Genomic DNA, 15,133 nt, shown 5'->3' with positions numbered 1-15,133 from the left:
CATCATTTTACGATGGGTAGGTGTTCATCCCTTGAAAACGCTGAGTTATGTGGAAATTAAGATGAGCTAAGAAGACTCACGTCCCATAAAGGTAATTATTTGTATTTGACTTGAATAATTAAAATGTGCTTTCATTAAAAAAAAATGACATGAGGAAATACTCACAATGTGATTTTAAAGTAAAGAAAAATGCAAGTTATAAAACAGTAAAAGTGATGCCACTACTTGGCTCCTCCCCACTAAAATTTGCAAGAGTCTGGAGATAGATAGATAGATAGATAGATAGACAGACAGACAGACAGATAGATAAGAGATAGATGGTAGGTAGATAGATAGATAGATAGATGAGAGATAGATAGATAGATAGATAGATAGATAGATAGATAGATAGATAGACAGATAAGAGATAGATGGTAGGTAGATAGATAGATAGATAGATGAGAGATAGATAGATAGATAGATAGATAGATAGATAGATAGATAGATAAATAGACAGATAGATAAGAGATAGATGATAGGTAGGTAGGTAGATAGATAGATAGATAGATAGATAGATAGATGATAGATAGATAGATAGATAGATAGATAAGAGATAGATGATAGATAGATAGATGATAGATAGATAGATAGATAGATAGATAGATAGATAGATAGATAGATAGATAAGAGATAGATGATAGATAGATAGATAGNATAGATAGATAGATAGATAGATAGATAGATAGATAGATAAGAGATAGATGATAGATAGATAGATAGATAGATAGATAGATAGATAGATAGATAGATAAAAGATAGATGGTAGATAGATAGATAGATAGATAGATAGATAGATAGATAGATGAGAGATAGATAGATAGATAGATAGATAGATAGACCAACATAAAACTGGTTAGTTCTGGATCAGAGGTAAACAAACTTTTTAAAGGTCAGATAACACATATTTTAGTATTAATATCCATATATGGGTTCTACAACTTATTCCCTGTGTGTGTGTGTTTGTGCGCACGCGCGTGTGTACATGAACTACTATAATTAAAGCTCTTAATAGTTTAAAAGCCATTCTTAGCTAGAGACCTCACAAAAACAGGCTTGAAGCAGGATTTGCTCCCCAGAAGACCCGTGAGATAATGGAATCAAGGGTGATTTTTATTTCCCTTTCTATGGTTTTCTAACTTTTCAAAACTCCTAAAGCTAGGAGCCTGTGGTACGTGTCTGTAGTTTTAACCGACAGTCAGCACTGTGCTATAATTCTTTATGGAATGCTTTCCCTTCGTCGTGAAGTCAATGTCATGTGACTACCATCTCCCCTGTCACCTAACCAAGGTATGGAACTCTGAGAGGTGTCCTAAGGGAAGATAGACACACCGCATTGGGGAGAACCAGCAAACACAGCGAGGATGCTTAGTGCAAGGACTTCAGGGAACTTTGCCAGCGTGCCCTGGAATTTCATTAGAAAACAAAGATCGTAAAAACTGGATGTCACCCACTACAGCAGATGGGGTGAGGATGTCATGACAGAGATGAAGCTGTCGGTTTCCGCCTGGGACAGTATGTTCCCTCTGAAGCTCACTGTGACCTCGGGACTGAGCTCTAGGCTCTAGGCTCTTGCTGTCCGCCTCTCTCAGAAGGGAGCAGGGGGCCAACCAAGAAGCACTCAAACCCCAGTATTCCTCAAGCGACGTAATATTTTCTTTATGACTAAATAACGCTCCATTGTGTGCCTTAGCCGAGTTTTAATTCTATGTATCTGTTTGCAGAGCCCTAAGCTGCTCCCGTAATAATCGTTCCAGAAGAAGTGTGCTGGCTCCAGTTGCCTTTGGAGTTCCTAGGAGTGGTATAGCTGGATGGAGTAGTAATTCTAATTTTGACAAAATTTATATATATATACGTCAAAGTTCATGTTTTCTTCTATTCTCGGAGATGACATAGAGAGCTCAAGTCAAGTTTGTTTTTTATTTCCCGAATCTTTCAAAAAAAACTTCTATCTCTCCCTAGAGACTTCGTTACTTTCCTTTTTATCTTATATTATTTTATCTTTATTTTTATTTTATCTTTTCAATCTTCATTTTCTACGTTTTTTTTTTTTCAGATTGTCCAAGGTGATCCTAAGCTCTTACCTTTTAGAATCAGAGCTCCCGTGTTTGTCAACCAAATTCTACAAAGATAGCCTCTCAAATGCTCGGTCCATGAAAGGAAAATTCAACAGGAGTGGAACATTGCTCTTGAGACATCTTGAAGGCAGAGCGTGTTCAGGGTTTCGTGGAGATGGTGACCAAAGGACAAAAGAACCTTCTGTTACTTCTTCAAGAGCACGAGGTTTAGTACGAGCCAAGAATGAGCCTGCAGCTCTCTGACTCAGATGACCGGGCGCCTTATTCACAGGACACACAGTCTTCCTGTCATATTAACCAATTAATCATAGTAAGATGCTTATCCAGCGCAGGAAGTTGGCAGAGTCCTAGCTGGCTAATTACAGGGTCCTTATTCCTCAAGAAAGATGGGGAACCACTGGTCCTGATAGTGCCCTGAGCTGCATCGCCCCCTTGCATGCTTTGGATATACAGGATCTGTCCTAACTAAAAAAAAAAAAAAAAAAAAAAAAAAAAAAAAAAAAAAAACAAAACAAAAAAACGATTCGGCGAAATGCTCCTGTGGCAGCAACCAACCAAAGACATGTTCCAGCTTGACTTCTGCTTTGCCTTGCCTTGCCTTTGGACCCGGGTGAGCTCGCACACTGGGTAAAAGAGCTTGCACTGGGCTAATGCGTTTGCTCTGTCACGGCGCAGAGGAAAGAAGTACCAGGATGTTGAGGCAAAGAATCAGCCTGCTGCTGCTCCAGCTGGCTTGGGAGCAGGAAATGCCAAGGTACTGGGAGAACAGGCTAGGAGAAGGTGAAAGCACACATCGGAGCACCACAAACTCATTCATATCTTGGAAGTCATTCCATTTTTGTCTAGCAGCCTTCTCTAAGTCCTGGGTCCCTGTCCCCCGCAACCCCTCCTCCCCTGCCTTTTGTTTTCTTATTAAAATTTTGCCTTAAAGCTTTGAAGCTTAAAGGCAGGTATATCTACCACACATGTTGTCCCTCTGGATAAATTCTCTTCAATTAATCTTCACAGAGCTGGCCAAGTGGGGCCACATTCACTGGCAAGGCTTCCAGAAGACTCCTGAATGACCCAGCTACCTGGCATTGTTTCCTTGGTGGCTTGAATACTTCCCTCTGGTCTCCCCTGGCAGCCACAGCTCTAGTAATTAGAGCCACCTGTTTAGTGGCTTGTCCTTGATTCCCTAAGAGGGCTGAAACACGCGTCACGCCACTATCAGCTTGCTGCTGTCCACAGGTTGAATCGGAGTGCAGAGAGGAACCCCTAATCCAAAGGATCCCAGGGCAGCTCCGCTTCCCCAGCGTGCTTTGATTTACCCAAACCGTGGCCTGGAAAATCAAATGTTAAAGATACCGGAACAATATATCAATCCTTGCTGTTGAACGAAACTTAGAAGCCATTCACTTCATCCCTGTCTGTAATATATGCGTGCTTTCAAAGTCCTCTGCATCTCCTAAGGTAATGTTCCGGGCATCCGGTGAGAAGGAACGTGATTTCTCAAGTGGAGCGCAGAGACAGAGGCAATGTTCTCCCAGAGTGAGGCCAGGCCAGGAACAAGCCCTTGCACACTGTGCGAGCTCATCCAGGTAGAAAGGGAAAACTAACGCAGCTGCGCAGACACAAATTGGACATGTTGGTCAAATTCCGCTTTGATGTGTGTCCATTAATAGCACCCCGTGTCACATTCAGAGAGACATGAGAATTTCTCCCATATACGAAGCTAAAATCTATCCTATATTCAACCCATGCTTTTAACATCGACACCTCGACATCTGAAATCACAAAGAAAGAGATTTCCCTCCCAAACTTCAGTTATTTAAGTACAGTTTGAAATGTTCCACATATATTCTTCTCTTTGTTACAAAATAGACAAAATATCCTGTGTTTGAACCTTGTTTAAAACGTCATGATTTATACGTTCTAATTTTTTTGTTTTGTGTTTTGTTGGTTTGGTTTGGTTTGGTTTGGTTTTTTGCTCCTTCATCCCAATGAACTTGACCTTTCCTTTTCTCACAAAATGATTTTTGTCATGGCGTAGGTTCCAGGACCAAACCAGAGACCTCAAGCAATGTGGAATGTGACTAGAAAGAGAGCTCCGAACTCCAGTCATCTCAAAACCGCCTCCCGCAGGTATGGTGGAAGATCTTGTACTAAACATAGAAAACCGTGTTTGTGATTCCAACAAACAAAGCTACAAAACCAACCTAGTAAAAGTTACTTCATAGTTTGGCTAAAATCTGGGGTGTCATCCCCCACCCCCAATCTTGTGTAAAAGACACCGGGCCCCGTGGTCCTCTAACCCTGAACTGTGAATGCAAGGACTGGGCTGTTACTTTGATTTTAGGAACCGAGACTGGAAGCAACTTATAATTCATTTATTAAAACAAAAGCCTTTTTAAAACGTACATAGAGTAGATGTGTGTGGAGTGCTGAGCCTGAAACAGGACGTGTGCATCACACCTGCTGCCCCCACGGCTCATAGAACAAAATGGGAGAAAGTTTGTAAAAAGCTTTGCACTCATAAACCCAGCAGATGTGGTTATTTGTGCAAGACCTGCTCAGGATCAAGCTAATCAACACTCAAGTGTGGAAGGCAGAGGGGCTGATGATGTCCCCGCCCCTAGCTCAGGAGCAATTGCCTGTTGGTTGGCTACTCTGGGACAGTCCTTTATCTCCATCCAGGTGTGTGACCTAGCAGTTGCTTCTGCTCCAAAAAAACAACAAACAAACAAACAAAAAACCAAAGAATCTGGGCTGCACAGCCGTTCACATGGGTAGCACTAACCTGCCTCGGTAGGTTTAAATAACTTTTTTTAAAAAGGTCTGAATTTTTGAATGGGGTGTTGAAGGGAACAGGAGGAGTTGGAGGACAGAAATGGGGGGAGCAAATATGATTAGAATACAAGTATATCTGTGTAAAATTCTCCAACAATAAATAAAAGATATTAAGTAAGAAGAACATAGACTTCTGTGCATTTTCGGAAAGAAGAGGTGATGAGGGAAGGCCCAGTTTTGTCTTTGCCAGAAACCTTGTTTCCTTTCTTGCCATTTTGTCTTGAAGACGCCCAGGGAACTTGGATCCAGGCAATGTATATATTATCATTTGCCTTTGATGGGAGCATAGGTTTTATGCATATAAGCTGATACTATTATTTCCAGATCACAAATGAGGATATTCAAATTTAGAAACGAGAAATAGATTTAGAAAAGATTATATCTCAGCGTTTTTATATTTGTTTGTTTTTCAGTAAAACATATAAGTAGCCAGCTCTTTTCACATTTAAAATTCAGGATACTGCTTTTGATTCTAACCAACATTGAAGAGCACAGGATACAGGGAATTGTGGTAGATACTCCTAGGCAGCCATAGTCTTAAACTTGGGCTAGCCCAAGGCCTCCTTTCTAGCATGTGTGTTTTGTAATTCTCTCTCGGCAAACATGAAGTAAATTCAGAATGAACTCTCATATTCAGCAAGCAAAACTAGATCAGAAAATGAAAGTGGTCATATTAGTCAGTGCTAGATAACAAACCTCAGGAGATGGTGAACATGAACATTCGTTTCTCATAAGCTCGGGGTGAACGAGAACATCTCAACTGCTGTGTCTGCACTGTGAGACCCTCCGCATCCTCTCAGACTCTTAAGATCCAAGCTTAGCGCTGACACCGGGTCACCCTGGCCAGTTTCACTGGTTGAACGAGTCATAAACTCCAGGGCCACAGAAAGGCAGTGCCTCTCATTAGGAAAGAATGCCGAATTATAGCAGCACATGGACACAGACAAGGATGGAGAACTAGCCCACTGATTTGCAGAACTCTAAGCAAGCTATTATGAGACCTTCAGGACTCACCCTTCCTCATACACACTAGTTGGAGCACCGTAGTGTTTCGTTCATTTGTTCATTTCTTGTTTTCTGCTGTCTTGACCATGTACCACAAGCTAGATGGCATAAACAAAATGTATTTCTCTCTAGCATGGAGGCCAAAACTCTAAAATGAAGGTGTTGGCGGGACTGGCTGCTCCTGTAGGCTGGCAGCCCAAATGTTTCATGTTTGTCCCTAGCTTCTGGTGCTTTTATGGCCTTATTGGTTTTCTTCCCTTGGCATGTAAATCTAAAGTCCGAATGGCAAGGTGTTGATTGGGAGAACTGGGCAAGAGAAATAGGGAAGATAAAGGCAACAGCTGTGGACAGAAGGCCTTGAATAAGCAGATGACTTCATCCAAGCTTGTTTACCAGGAAGCATAGCATCATATACAGCATTTGCAAGGTGGAAATGACCAATGTCAGCACAGAGCTAGGCCAGACAGTGTTGGCAAAGAGAACATGGGATAGATACCTCAGGTATAGCTGTCTTAGGACTGGTAACCACTGCACAGGGGTGAGGGTTGGGGGGTGACATTGGGTCTGAGACACCGGCTCTAGCAGCAAACAGACTTTGTCAAATCATAGAGCTGAGTCCCTTTGTACTTTCATTGGGACCTCTGAGAAAGTCTTGGATTAATCGGGCTCCTTACACCACAGTCTCACACTGTCTTCAGAAAAATATTCTTTCTTTCTGTTTGTGGCCCCCTACTCCCACATATATCCAAATTACTGCTTTTCATTCGTTAATCAGCTCAGACTGGATTACCGGATACTGGATCCTACTCTAGTCCGATGTTCCCATAATTACATCGGCTATGATTCCGTTTCCAAATAAAGTGAAATCCTTATGCCTTAGGCATGAGAGGCTTGCATTTTGTGTGTTCACCAGGATACAGGATGCCCAGACGGAGTACGTTCTTGGTTGAATGTATGGAGGACGCTACTGTTTGAATCAAGAGAGTAAATAAAGAAGTCTCGTGCTGGAGCTGTTCAAGATACCGGGGAGGAAAGTGACTTTTCCAACATCATTAACATTGGCTCTCAATCCAACCCTAGAGGCAGGGAAGACAAGCGTTCTGTTCTAGATGTTTTACGTGCGTATCTCAGTCCTCGTGCTGCCAATTTGGAAGCAGTATCAACGTTGTCTACCGCAAGTTATGGCACACCAAGTCTGTCCAACTCCAACACAATTATTACAGCTCAAAAAAAGTGACAGCAGCTCCTGTAGAGGACCCCAAAAGTTACTGGTTGTAAACAGAAACCCTAACAATAAATCCCTCCTCTCTTTCACAGTGTTCTTGATAGATAAGAATTGAGATGATAGCTCAACTCGTCACAAATACCTTGAATCACTCATTCCTAACATTTCTTCTCTTTCAAGTAGTGCATTCAGATTCCCTCTCCTGATTCTTTAGACCTCTTCCAGTCCATCTTTGTATTAATCAGTGATAATCAGTATGTTTATTTGTGCTTTCCAATTTAAGCCAATAATCTGGAATATTCTTTTATCTTTAAAACTTAACACAGCACATAACACAGACTAGGTGCTATTCTAGAGTTTGTTTAAAATATAACTGAGCATATCCCCAACATATGCAAACAGGATGCATATTCTAAGATCTTTCTCTCCCTCTCCTCTCCTCCTTCCCCCTACCTCTCCTCTCTTCCTCTCTCCCCTCCCCTTCTCCTTCCCTCTCTTCCCTCATCTCCTCCTCTTCCTCCCCTCCTTTCACTCCTCTTATTCTTTCTTTTTTCTCTTTCTTTCTTTTTCTCCTATCAAATCAAAGTCTTCTCAAGACCCCAGTGAGAAAAATTCTACTGCAGTCCACACTTTATGTAAAAGAAACAAACTCAGCAAAGAGAAGTCTCTTGCTCCAGGACATCCATTTAGTGGGTGGTAATGGAGTCAGTTCTGGACTTCATACTACCCATCCCTGCTGGTGCCATTTAGGTAATAGCTGGATTCGTTATGGATGCCTTTTGTCATTCACACAATGTGGAAAGTGTCCTTTAAGACAAATTAAAATTTAGTCAGCAGCTAACTGGTCACTTGTGAATTTTGCTCTAACCTTAGAAGAAATATTTTCTTCTCTTTCCAAGGAACAGATGGAAACTTGAGGAAACTCAGCTATGTAACCAGGAGAACACCTCCCTGAGTTGATGGTCCATCACTCAGAAGGGCCATCTGAGGGGCATTCAAAGGCAGGGCATGTAGAATCTTCCCACCATTGGTGTCCAAGGTGCTAGGGACAAAAATGATCTTTCCCACATCAACCTTATGTCTCTTGGCTCCGGTCCCAACCCAGCATTAGAACCTGGGGAGATAACTACCCTGCACCTGAGCTTTTCATAACTCAGTTTTCATGATGATTGTTTGAAGTGAGTATGGAAATTACTTCCATTTATGAGAAAGGAAACTTGATCCTGCAAACATGCTCAACAGCCCACCCAAGCTCACGTGCTTCCTACGTGACAGAGTTGAAATTTAACCCGGCTTCTTCCTCCTCAGTCACCGCTTTTTCTTTCAGTGAAGCCTACCGACAAATCAGCAGTATTTATTTTGAGAATTTCAAATTCAAACCGTCAAAGAGCTTTGATTACGGCGTTTACACGGCTATGCCTGCAGGTTTGCTGGAAACAGATCACTTGTCATCTCCTTTGATATTCCAAGGGGGATCATTTCCAAGTCAAAAATCAGTCTACCTCTTGACTGGGCATGGTGCCACACACCTTTAGCCCCAGTACTCAGGTGGCAGAGCCCAATAGATCTCTGAGTTCAAGGCCAGGCTGACCTATGTAGTGGGTTCTAGGACAGCCTGGGCTATGTAGAGAGACCCTGTCTCAAAAGCACAAACCAAAACCAAATGACTTTGCTTCTAAATGCCTAGTGCTTTAGTCCTTGAATTTTGTTTGTTTGTTGGTTTTAAATTAGGAAAACATTTTCTTTCATTTTTTTTTCCTTATGAAAATGAGACTTTCAACCCTGGCACGGGCACTGTAAATTCTAAGAGTTGCTTCTTCTTACGTTTCCTCATTGGCTTTGAAGCTCATGCTGTATACAGAGTGCCCTGCAGAACCTCTGACCCCCTTACAGACAGGAGGGCCTTATTCTCTGGTACCCCAGGGCTTCTTCTGCCTAGCTGTGAAGAACAGCGTGTGAGCAGATAGGAGCAGTGATCAATTAGGTCGTCTGTAACCCAGGAAGCTTTGTCAGGGACACGCAGGAAGTAGTTACTCCAATTGAGGACGCTGGCAAGATTAGAGGACTCACTAACCTTTGCTTCACATATGATACAAGTGAAATAACGTTCTTCACCAACCAGCTTTGAAACCTTATCCACGGTAGTAATGTGGGTTCCCGAGGAATATTCGGTTCTCAAGCATGCTCTCTGGCTGCTCTGGTACTAACCTTATCCACGGTAGTAATGTGAGTTTCCGAGGACTATTCGGTTCTCAAGCATGCTGCCTGGCTGCTCTGGTACTTTGTTTCTTGGGATAAGCAAGAGAAAGTTCTGGAAGCTTTTTTTTCTCCTGTTTCTTCAGAATCATGCCTCACCCTCAATGCTTTGTTCAGACACCCAAGAAAACCAAGGGTATTCGGGCTGAGGCGTCACTTTTAAACCCGCCTTCATTGGACCATTTTCTGAGTCTTGTGTTTCCATAGGAAGTGGGGAAGAGAATTGCCTGAAATGTCAAGAAAATTACATGTTGGAAGGATGGGTAGGATTGCTTCACTCAGTTTTACATTTCTAAATGAAGAAACAGAAGTCCTTAGAGACAGAAGGCTCAGTGAACATGTCTTTCATCTTCCATACCCACACGAGGGCTGCATTATATACCTGTGCCATTCATGAGGTCTCTAACATCGCCCCCTCACCCCACCCCCCCACCCCACTATGAAAACAGTTACCAACATTATGCAAACCAACATGGTAGGTAATACTTCTTTGAGACCCTTTAATCCATTTCTCTATGGCCACATGTGTATTAGTGTGGCAGCAATTAGGTGTCTCCAGTGAAGGGATTTGGTTAATCTAATGAGCTAACAGAGGTATGCCTTGCTTGGTCTACGGGTTGCTAGCACATACTATCTATCACAAGCTGGCCTGGCCAGTCACCTCCAACAACTTACAACTTTCAAACTCAAGGAGGGGACTTGATCTCAGTGGAGTTTCCATTAAGAACACTACTAAATCGTATACATGCATACAAGGACTTTTTAAGAAGGGAAAAGGAAGCAACGTGGTGAAGAGCCAAGATGACTCTGAGTGATGGTGTTTACTGCCAAGATGATAATCTCGGTTTGACTCCCTGGACCTGCATGAAAACCAAACCCGGCCCGATGTCCTCTGACCTCTGACCTCTGACCTCTGAGGGAGCAAGTACATACCCCTTTCCTTACACATCCTAGATAAAAAAAAATAATGTTTTTTTTAAAGTGAAAATGCAAATCTGAAACACAGTGCCTTATAAGTTAAATTTAAGGCTAACACGGGATACGGGAATACGTGTTTGTTTTGTCCCCTGTTGATGCCTAAGTTCTCTCTTACTGCTTGACATAGAATATGTTCACGGAATAAACTAATCAATCAATGAAAGCATGTCCCTATGATAGGAACCAGCAATAATAAATATGTTACCTCTAATTCTCCGGTGCTTCAAATCTCCCCATTGCAATGATCACTCAGCTCCAGTTTACACAAACGAATCTCTATGGCAAAAAGGAACCTAGAGAAGCTATGGACGGCCATCACTCTCACCCCTCCATCAAAGTGTCCAAATAACCCTTCCCTTCACAGGTCTTTCCTTGTTCTCTAGGGTACTTCACAGTCTTAGAGTTCATAGTGAAAGCAGCAAGAAGCATCTAGAACCCCCTCAGAGGGAGCTCTCTGCTGCCAGGAAGAAAGTCACACTTTGGCAGGTGCTTCCTGTTTTTTGCAAACACCTTGCCCATCTTCTGTGCAATAATTCATTGTTCACTCTGCAGGCTGTGACCCCCACAGGAAGCTGCCTGCAAACCCAGGTAGCTTTTCTGACTCTTAAAGAGGTCTTGAGCATTCTTGCAGAGACACACCAACCAAAAGTATAGTCATCTGGGAAGAGAAGAGCCTGAGAGAAAAATAACACTTGGACTGGCATCAGGAGGGTGAGGACTCTTTTCCTTGAGAGGGCCTTTTGCAGAGTACATTTTTAAAACAAATACATGCATGTCCTTTAAATGTGGCGTTACCGTGGGTGGCATTAGGAGATGCTGCAAGTGGGAGATGTTTTTCATGCTTCTGATAGGAGGTGGAAGGGACAGGAGAAAGGAAGGCTAGAATGAAATGGGAAGAAGCTAAAGGGAAGGAATGTTCTAAGTCAGTTTGGGTGAAGGAATTGCTCAAGATCTGTTTGTTTCTGGAAGCCCACACACTCTTCCTGAGACTTCAGAATGAGCTAGAAGTAAGTACATAGAGCCTCTATCCAGCTGGACTCGAGTCCACAGTAAGCTTTGGTTGAATTATTCTAGTGATGTGGTCCCAAGGAGATTTGTGGAAATGGAATTGGTGGGGCCTTTGTATTTAGGTTGCAAAGGCATTTAGTTAGAGATACCCTTAAAGCAACGGTGCCTTTGAGGTCTTGGATAACCAACAGATTTTTTTTTTAATAACAACAACAACAACAAAAAAAATAACAGAGAAAGTTGGTGATACTATAGGGTTTCTGGTGATACTATAGGATTAGCTCCAGTAAGTGGCCTCTTGTTTGTTTTGGGTATGTTCCATTTTTCCAATCCATATTGCACATTAAGGCAAATTACATAATTTTTTGTTTAGAAAATTGAAATTGAATTCAAATCAATATCCTTAAAGTGGGCTTCTCCAATTGGCTGATGAAGGGGCCAAATGAGAGAAGTTGCGTCTTCCTGGTTCAAACAGGTCTCTGAGATATTCATGAGTCTGACATGGCTCCTGTACGCCCTAACAAGACCACTCATAGCAGCGAATCAATGATGAAGGCTAAGAACGATTAGTTTCGTTTTCTTAGTGTCACAAACCTAGAAACCTGGTTCATCCTTCTCATTCTCATTTCTGAGGATTAGAAACTTTTTACATCTTAGCATGTGAAAAGCACTCATGATTTTTAATTATTTATTTTGAAGCCACAGACTGTCTACCATAAATGTCTCATCCTCTTTGACCTCTCTTGCATGGGCTGGGTCAGTTGGTCACGTGGCACAACCGCAAAATGACTTTGGGGTGTGTGGCAAAGCTGTCTTTTCTTGCCTTAAGGAGAGGGGAGAGTGCTGGCTGCCTGTAGAAGAGGCTTGGTTACTGACTGACAGATAGATTGACATATCCACCGACCAGCGCAGTTTCCTGTTCTCTGCCTCCTGACCTCATTCCCTCTTCTGAATCACTCAGTTTCCAGGGTCTGTCCTGTCCCAGGGCCAACACTTGGGCTCCAGGATCATCTTTTCAGATGTTTATCCCAACAGCTACACTGCATCTGTCCCCTACACATTTGTTCTCTTAAACCCTACTAGGATTCAATAACAAAGTCCCACCTTTCCCTATAGAAAATGATAATTAAAGAATAGTAGCATTTCAAGTGGCAGGAACCATGCGGAGTGTATAGAATTCAGAGAGAAACAAGGGTTGCAGTTTCGAGATGCTGCCCTAGAACCATAAGAGAGCAGACTGGTTTCTCGTTTGCTGTATTTATTTCTGACTTTACAGCAGTCAAGGCCTTCCTTACCTCTCTATGGCTGATGTAGGCACCCTGCTCGCCTAGCTTAGTCATCAGAGCTCCTCAGCCTGTGTCTCTGTGTTGAACCTTAGCAAAGATGCAGGACATGCTCACCTTAAAGTTTCACACACACACACACACTCATCTATATGTTTAACAAAGGCATTAGTGCACCCTGTTCAGTCTCCGCTTTACTTAGTTCCTGCTATCATGACAGACAGCCTAGACTCAGAAGTACGTTTCCAGGGTTCAAACCCCTACCTACTCAGCCTATCTCCTTTGCATGCCATCTTTTGTAAAGTGTGAGAATAGCAGCAAAGTAAGAAGAACAGGACGTCCTTCACCGAGCTTCGAGAGGAGGGTCTTGACTTAGCACCTGCAATGCTTGGGAATGTCCGTGGCACACAGTAAACCTTCACCGTCCAGCAGGCTCATGCCACTGGGTTTCTCTGAATCTTATTCTATACCTTTTCCTAGAAGCTGTGAGATCATCTCCCATATTCTTTTCCTCGATTTTTACACTCTAAGGCCAGCTTTCTGGGTCTCTTGTTGGTTTTCTGTTGCAGCATTACATGGTCTCCTATTTGTCTCATTCTCCTTCCAACATTCACTAAACATTTATTTAAAAGTCAACAGCGCATGGAGTGATATTCCAGATGGGAGCGAATGAGCCTTTGAGATAATAGACACATAAAGAAGGTGATGTAGTTTACAGATCCAGTGAGAAAAAAATTCCGGCAGGGTTCACTGACCGGACGAAGGAGAAGGAGGTCAGACACATCCCCTGATATGGGAAATGGGACAAAGTAGAATGGACCCCTGACCCGGACTGGCTGGGAGTCCGATTCCAGTCCACTGTTCCTGAGCTCTAGGATCTCGAAGGTTCATTTTCGGTTGTTGGTGGTGGAGTTTTTTTTTTTTTTCTTCTATACTCACACCTCAAACGCAGAAAAGAAATATTTAGAGTAAAATAAGTATTTTATCATCTGGTATTTTAAAAATTTAATTCTTTTTGAGAGCCTCATAGACGAGCACTGTATCTCCATTACTACCACCTCTCCGGCCCTCCGAATTCCTCCGCTGTCCTCACTCTCCCTCCCAGATCAATAACTCCTTCTTTTATTATTATTGTTACACACGCACGTGCACACACACACACATGCCCTGCTTAGTTAAGTTAGCATTCCTTATCCATGCAGTTTCCAGGCTGACCACAGAGTTAGACAAACACCCCACCTACCATGACTACCCACACACAACCCCCTATGTACCATGACTACCCACACACCCTCATGCTTTTGATACATTTTTTGCTGTTGTTGTTTTTCGAGACAGGGTTTCTTTATGTAGCCCTGGCTGTCCTGGAACTCACCTTGTAGACCAGGTTAGCCTCGAACTCAGAAATCCGCCTGCCTCTGCCTCCTGGTGAGGTTTAAGCTTGGTGTACACCACCTCTTGGCTCTACTCTCTTCCTCCATGTTTCTTCTCCAGAGAGAATCTGGTGTTTGTCACTCCCATGCTTCTGTGTTTGTGTCCCTTGGATATACATCAATGTTAGTACCACTGTTTGTTTCTAAGCCTCATCGACTGGCCCTCTACCCTGCACTTACCTTCATATCTCACTTCAATTGTTCAACATGAGATGTTTGTTAGCTGTCCATGCATGTACACATAATTTTCATTTAATTATTTTCTCTTCTATCTAGAACAGTAGACCACTGAATACTTATTCTAAAATGTATCCATCCTTTAGATCGTTACAGTCATTTAGGTGGTCCCCAATGTTCCTCTCTGTTTAACAGTGTCCTGTGGCTTTTATTGCTGTGATTAAAACATCAGGAACAAAATTTGGGGAAGAAAAGAATTATTTCAGCTTACACATCCCGACCACAGCCCAGCATGAAGGAAGGTTGGGGCAGGAACCTGGAGGCAGGAACCTGGAGGCAGGAATTAAAGCAGACATCATGCGTTGATGCTCTTTACTGGGTTGCTATTCGTGACTTATATAGCCTGCTCATCAAACTCAGGGTAGCACCATCCACGATAGACTGGGCCCTCCCACACTAATCACTTATTAAGAAAATGCACACAGGCTTCCCCACAGACCAATGTCATGGGGACATTTTCTCAATTTAGGTTCCCTCTTCCCAAATGACTCTAACTTGTATCAAGCAGACATAAAACTATATTGCTGGACTTTCTTGAATCTGCCAGACACCAGCTAATGGCACAGAGACTTATTAAGTTTATTATACCTTAGGCCTAGCTTAGGCTAACTCCCAGGTAGCTCATCTAACTTAATTAACCCAACTATTCTAGTCCATGTCCTGGGCTTGGCCACTTCTCTCTCTTCTCTCTTCTCTCTTCTCTCTTCTCTTCTCTTCTCTTCTCTTCTCTTCTCTTCTCTTCTCTTCTCTTCTCTTCTCTTCTCT

General features: G+C 42.6%; 1 long non-coding RNA gene across 1 annotated transcript in view; it reads left to right on the top strand.

Moving 5' to 3' along the window:
* The first annotated feature begins 11,044 nt into the window (after positions 1 to 11,044).
* Positions 11,045 to 15,133, top strand: part of LOC110302866 — a 59,300-nt gene continuing 55,211 nt past the window's right edge. Inside the window, exon 1 of the long non-coding RNA XR_002378869.1 lies at positions 11,045 to 11,118. This is a non-coding gene — a long non-coding RNA (uncharacterized LOC110302866). The remainder of the gene's footprint in view (positions 11,119 to 15,133) is intronic.

This window comes from Mus caroli, chromosome 10, assembly GCF_900094665.2.
Source record: "Mus caroli chromosome 10, CAROLI_EIJ_v1.1, whole genome shotgun sequence".
Lineage (NCBI taxonomy): Eukaryota > Metazoa > Chordata > Mammalia > Rodentia > Muridae > Mus > Mus caroli.
Note: the sequence above shows the minus strand (reverse complement) of the source record. Positions and strands in the feature narration are given on the sequence as shown.